The sequence below is a fragment of the Chiloscyllium plagiosum genome, chromosome 8 (assembly GCF_004010195.1).
Source record: "Chiloscyllium plagiosum isolate BGI_BamShark_2017 chromosome 8, ASM401019v2, whole genome shotgun sequence".
In the NCBI taxonomy this organism is placed as follows: domain Eukaryota; kingdom Metazoa; phylum Chordata; class Chondrichthyes; order Orectolobiformes; family Hemiscylliidae; genus Chiloscyllium; species Chiloscyllium plagiosum.
In genome coordinates this window covers 37,453,258-37,460,061 of record NC_057717.1, presented here as the reverse complement: position 1 = coordinate 37,460,061, position 6,804 = coordinate 37,453,258, and the positions used below count along the sequence as shown (strand labels likewise).

The 6,804-nt window shown below is 43.8% G+C and overlaps 1 long non-coding RNA gene across 1 annotated transcript in view; it reads right to left on the bottom strand.

Annotated features, from left to right (window-relative positions):
• LOC122552412 overlaps nucleotides 1-6,804 on the bottom strand; it is an 18,921-nt gene that overhangs the window by 960 nt on the left and 11,157 nt on the right. Inside the window, exon 3 of the long non-coding RNA XR_006312377.1 lies at nucleotides 5,285-5,287. This is a non-coding gene — a long non-coding RNA (uncharacterized LOC122552412). The remainder of the gene's footprint in view (nucleotides 1-5,284; nucleotides 5,288-6,804) is intronic.

Sequence of the window (6,804 nt, the reverse complement as noted above, 5' to 3'; positions counted from 1 at the left end):
ATTCCTGTTCTGTATCAGAATTTATAGTTGCAGAAATAACATTAATTCATTTATATCCTACAATTTCCCCTTTTTCTTTTCATTACTATCTGTTATCTTCTGCATTTTTGTCTCTTTTTTTTAAACATTGTTCCCGAAATTTGCAAGCATCATTTCAGAGATTTCATCCATCTTAGTCTCACTCATCTCCTTGTTATTTAGTTGATAAAGTTCCTCTGTCAAATTTCCCCTCAGGGGCATTCGTTTCATCAAGGCTGTTTCAATCAGTCTCTGGGTGAGCCCTCGTATACAGGGCATGATACAACAGCCAATGGCCACCAATACCCCGCCTACTACTATCAGGGAAGTAAGGATAGAAACCACCACCCCTTTCCATTTTCCAAACCAGGATTCAAGCCACCCTGTGAGAGATGTGCCTATTCCTGAATTCTCAGCCAGTTCCTCTGCTATGGTAGTCAATCCCCGTAAGGCCCGAGTAATTGAACCATCAGGCGCAGTGTTATTAGGAATAAAGGTACAACAGCTTCCTCCTAACATCACACATACACCCCCTTTCTCTGCTAAAATCATATCAAGGGCTATTCTATTTTCCCATGCCATCCTACTCGTCGCATCAAGCTGTTCTGATATTCCTTTAACCGCCTCTCTTCTATAATTTATAAATCGCTGTTGATTATAGAAAATGTAATTTATCCAATCTACATTTTTATTAATTGTTATCCACCAAAAGAGAGCTGACTCAAAGCCTGTTGCAACCTGGTTACGAGCCTTGAATTCATCAGGTACTCCCCTAGGAACTCCTACCGAATCAAGATAAATCCTGTCATCAAAAGAAGTATCGAACAGTAATCTCTTACCCCTTCCCCTTTTTCTTACTATATTCTCCTTCTCAAATGCCAAGGTAAATGGCATTGCCAATTGTACAATTGCACATATCCCGCTCCAATCCGGAGGTAGGGTGGGTCTCAATATTTTTCCTCCACAGTACCTCCACAGATCCGCTCGGGGAACCTTTAATGCTGAGTAGTTCCCTCCCTTCTCCGTTTCGGTAACATTCTTAATCTCTGTACATAATTTCAGCTCCCCCAAATCTCTCGACCGACTCGTACCTCGCCTGTGCACACATGACGTGTGATTTCCAACTGCGGCGGAAAATGTGGGGGGAACTTTTGCATCTTTCTCCAAGGGAGGGAACATCAGAGATAGGGAGGTACAATGCCTATCATTCCATGCAGTCTCATCCTGATACAGGGCTATCATAAATTTCATGCCCTTCCTGTCTCGCTTCCACCCAAGCGGGCCTGGAGACACGGCATTGTTAAAGCATGGACACACACCCGTTTTCCCTGTCCTACGCTAATTCGAAAACAACAGCCCACAAACTTCTTCCCATTTGCTTTCATTTCAATCCCAAATGTTTCATTTAATTGTACCTCATAAGTGCCACCTCCCAAAACTGCTTTGTGCCATGTGGTTTTCCTTATCGTTAAATATATGGGGTTACACTTTTTATTGGGACAATCGCGTGCTGGTGGAAGGGGGCCCGGTGTATTGTGACAAGACCATTATACCAGGTACCATCCCCGAGGCCATCCCCATAGGACTTCAGATGTATCTCTGAGTTGTGGTATTGTCTCTGATTAGCTACATTCCCACAATTTACTAAGCTACATACATCAGTGTCTATTACTTGTGGATTATCAGACTCAGGAACCATTAATAATACATACGAAAATGATATTTGACAAAATCCTAATACGAAGAAGACTAGCATCATAACTCTAAGCATTCCCAGTATTCTAATCACTATGCTAAAACATAAAAAGGCTTAATATACAATCTTACAGAAATAATCCCGCGCTCGCGTCACCACTGTATAGTCAATTACTCAAAGTCTCTTGAGTCTGAGTTTCAGCAGGTCTTGCGTTGATTCGGCTGTCCGGACTTCTTCCTCAACTGGAGGGTCCACTGGCCCTTTGATCCGAGTGTAATGAGTTCAGCCTTTTTCCGCCGTCCTTATTGCCGTTTCGGTAGTCAAAAGGGCCTGATACGGCCCTTCCCAGTCTGGCTGCAGTTTAGTCTCTGTCCATGATTTTGTTAAGACCCAATCTCCTGGCCGGATGGGATGAACAGCAAATTCAAGGGGCGGAGTCTGTGCCAATAGACCCTGTTTTCTGAGGAAAGATAAAGAGGAGGACAAGCCCAGTATATACTTCTTTAAAAACAAATCTTTAGTTTCAGGAATTGGCAATTCTCCCTGCGTTCCCAAATAAGGTAATCCAAATAAAATTTCATTGGGGGATAGTCCCAAATCTTTCCTCGGGGCTGTTCGCACTCGCAAGACAGTTATAGGTAAACATTTGGTCCAAGGGAGTCTGGTTTCTATTATCAATTTAGAGAGCTGTCGTTTGCGTGTTTGGTACATTCTCTAGACTCTTCCTGATGATGGCGGATGCCATGGAGTATGGAACTCCCAGGAAATCCCCAACCCCTTCATTACCCCCTGTAACACTTTAGAGGTAAAATGAGTTCCTTGGTCGGAATCTAAACGGTTCACTAACCCATATCGGGGAAGTATGTGCTCTAATATTGTTTTAGACACCCCATTTGCAGTTGTGGTAGCTAAGGGGTATGCTTCAACCCAACCAGATAAATGATCTACTATGACCAACATATATGTTAGTCTTCCTACTCTAGGCAGTTCAGTATAATCTACTTGTATACTCTGGAAGGGTCTCAATCCTGGGTCTCTTCCTCCCTGGGCCTGTTTTCTAAGAACTTTTTTATTTACCTTTCTGCATATTATGCAATCCTCACATATTTGTTTAGCAATGGCATATATCCCTTTACATCCATATTCCCTAAGAACTAAATCACACATTGCTTGTACTCCCCAGTGACTGCCTTGGTGTAGGATAGCCATAATCTCCCGCATCGTCATTTTGTTTAACATTTCCCTTCCATCAGGTAACTTCCAATGCCCGTCTGCTGTCTTTGTAGCCCCTAAATCTCTCAATTATCTTTCTTCTCTTTCAGTAAATATAGGAGTTCCCCTAGGACCTGGGACAGTAGGTATTAGGGAATGAATCACCACTTCTTGTGGATTCAGGGCGGCTTCCATAGCCACTTCATCAGCTAATTTATTTCCCCTAACCTCTGGTTCATTTCCTTTCTGATGACCATTTACGTGACTACGGCTATCTCTCGGGGGAGTAATAAAGATTCCAAGACCCGTTTAATCAATTCTTCATGAACTAATTCCTTCCCCCGGCTATTGATCAGTCCTCTTTCCTGCCATATTTTTCCGAACGTGTGCACAACACCAAATGCATATTTAGAATCAGTGTATACTGTTCCCTCTTTATTTTCTAATGTCCTAAGGGCTCTCTCCAATGCATAGAGTTCGCAGGTCTGAGCTGACCACCCATTTGGCAACCTTCCTGCCTCCACCACACTACTTTTTGTCCCATCTACAACTGCATACCCATTATGCCTTTTCCCTTCAATCACCCGGGATGACCCGTCTATAAAAAGTCTAGCCCCTGCATGAAGTGGAACATCTCTCAGGTCCATGCGGACCTTAGTTTGGTATTCAATAATGTCAAGGCAGTCGTGCCCTGGATTCTGAGGAGAGTCTTTTCTCCTTTCCAAAGAAAAGCAGCTGGATTTAAACAATTGTCGGTGACTAGCACTAAACCATCCTTTTCTATTCGTATCGCCTCATATTTCAAAATCCGCGAGTCTGCCAACCATCGCCCAGGTTTTGGTTTAGGATTGTTCTCACTTGATGTGGTGTGCTTACTATTAGGGCTCCCCCAAATGTAAGCTTTCTGCTTTCCTCCACCAACAGTGCAGTGGCAGCCACAGCCTGCACACACTCAGGCCACCCTCGGGATTCTGGATCCAATAGCTTTGAAAGATATGCTACTGGTTGTTTCATCCCACCCCACCTCTGGGTTAATACTCCCAAACCCGCTCCCTTATCTACGGTGACAAAGAGTTGGAAGGGTTTATCTAGGGAAGGTAAGGCTAACACAGGGGCATGAATCAAATCCCTTTTGAGTTTCTCGACTAGTTCTTTTTCCTCATCATTCCAATTTAGATGTTCTCTGTCCCCCTCTAATAGTTTGAGATATAATTTCCTAGTCTTCTGAGCATAGGAATCTATCCACAATCTGCAATATCCCGTTAGACCCAAATATTTGCGTAACTCTCGTTTAGTGCTGGGCAGTGGCATCCCCACTATTCCCTCTATCCGCTCGTGGCTTATCTTTCGCTTACCCTCACTCACTAAATGTCCCAAGTATTTTACTTCTTGCTCCACATATTGTATTTTGTTTTTAGATACTCACAGTCCCTGCTAACTCAGGAAATTCAATATTTTTTTTAGTGGCTTCTACTACTCTTTCTCTTCTTATTCCTGATACTAAGAGGTCGTCTACATACTGCAACAGAGTAGTCCCCTTGGGGCTGCTAAATGTCTCCAATATTTGTTCTAACTTCTGTCCAAATAAATTCGGGGATTGTGTAAACCCCTGGGGGAGCACAGTCCATCGGTATTGCTGTTTCCGCCCTGTCTTGGGATCCTCCCATTCAAAGGCAAACAAATTCCTACTTTCCTCCACCAAGGGACAAGCCCAAAAGGCATCCTTTAAATCTATCACACTAAACCATTTGTGGTCATGAGGGATCTTACTTAATAACGTATAGGGATTTGGCCCCACGGGGTGCCTGATCTGTACTATTTGATTCAATGTTCGCAAATCCTGCACCAAACGTTAAGTTCCATCGGATTTTCGCACTGGTAGAATTCGGATATTGTAAGGAGACATACATGGCTCCAACAGTACATCTCTAGTCCCTCAGTGACTGGCTGCACTCCTCGTTATCCTTCTATGGAAATGGGATACTGTAGCTCATAAACAACGTCCCATTTCCTTTTCAAACTTATTTCTCGGGGAGGGATCTGTATTTTACCACGATTCCCTTCTCTAGCCCATACAACATTGCCATTTGTACAACTTATTCTTTTTCCTGAATTCAAATCTCCAGTCCTAAGAGGGTAATTAAATCACTCCCTAGTAACTTTCTTCCTATATCAGGAGTTCCTGGTGGGTCCCCGACAGCAGGAACCCCTGACACCCCTATTCTTCATCAAAATTCATAAACGGAATTGCCCTTTCTTCCCTTTGTATATCAGGACACTCCTGCCTAAAATGCCCGAATTTCTGCAATAACAGCATTCTGCCTGCGGAGACTTCCATTTCTGCCCCGTCGCCCGAACCCTCTATCAAATGCTCCCCCTTGTCCTCTCCCTCTCCCTCTTCCTCTCTGTCCTACATGCTGCCACCCACCGCTCCGGTTGCTCACTATTGGTTCTATTCTTTTCTTGACTACATCATCAATCGTAGCTACCATCATTTTTGCCTTCTGTTTTTGTATCTCATCCTCTCTCTTTGCAAACACTTTCTGTGCCTCTCTTAACAAATCATCTAATGGTGTTTCACTCCTCCCTTGTATCTTCAGTATCTTTATCTGTGTCTGGCCATGCCTTAAACACAAAATATCCTTTCAAAATACTCTGTGCCACTGGGTCCTCAGGGTTAACTCCAGAGTATTTCTGCATTGAGTCCCTTAATCTTTGCAAGAAAGCTGAGGGTGTCTCATCTTTCTCCTCTTCAACTTCAAAGGCTTTAGTCAAATTCTGCAACATCAGAACTGCCTCTCTTATTCCTTTTAGAATCAGGTCTTTCAATTCAATCATTTCTTCCCTGTGCTCCGGGTTTTGATTTTCCCACTGGGTGTCTCTGAGGGGAAACTCCGTCTCTCCCTGTTCAGTATCCCCATCTCCAATGGGAAGTTCCCTGTCCCATATTTTAATGGATGCTCCTGATATAAGTCCCCTTTCTTCCCCAGTAAATAGTACATTCAAAATAGACATTAACTCAGTCCACGTATACAGACTGGGCCCCAAGAATTGATCAATTTATTCAGACAGCCCTACCGGATCCTCAACCAGGACCTTCATCTCCTTTTTGAATGTTCTGACCTCCCCACTGGTGAAGGGGGTACTTAAAAATCCAATCTCTTTGTCCCCTATTGGTACCTCCGAAACGGGACAAGTCTTTATATTCTTCCCCTTTTTTTGTTTTTGATTTTCCCCCTTCGGCTTTCGTTTAGATACTCCAAAGGCCTCCTCTATGTCTACTTTATATTCCCTTCCTTTTGTTGTGCATTGAGGGTCGGGAACAACAACATCCCCGTCCACCGCCCCTTCGTTCTCTTCTTGTGGATCATCCATTCCCTGTCCCTGTCTGTCTGTCTCTCCTCCTCCCCCATTTTCACCTTATCTGATTTTATGGTACGGGGTGGGGGGCGGGAGTGCAAACAGGAAAAACGATCCCAGGAACTGGGTGGGGCAGAGGGGGAATCGTTTGGCTTTACTCCCATCATTCCCAAACTGCCCTTCCAACAGGACGCATAGTCCGCCTTTTCTTGACTAAAAGTTTGTTTTTTATTCACATACAAATCTAAATACTGACATACCCAATCCTCATCCGAATCATACTTTGGCCAGAAGACAGCTGGATGGAGGATTGGTTCTTTGGTCCATACTAAACAACAATATTCAATCATTTTCTTTTTATCTTTTTCCCTTGTACAAGTGTTACTTGTCCATTCCCTCAACATCCTCCCCAACGGACTTTCAGGAGGAATGTTACCAGGGACTTCTTCTTCCTTTACTCCGTGACAGGTCGACTTTCTTTGCCTACCCCCCATTTCTCGGGCCCCTCACCAGTCCCT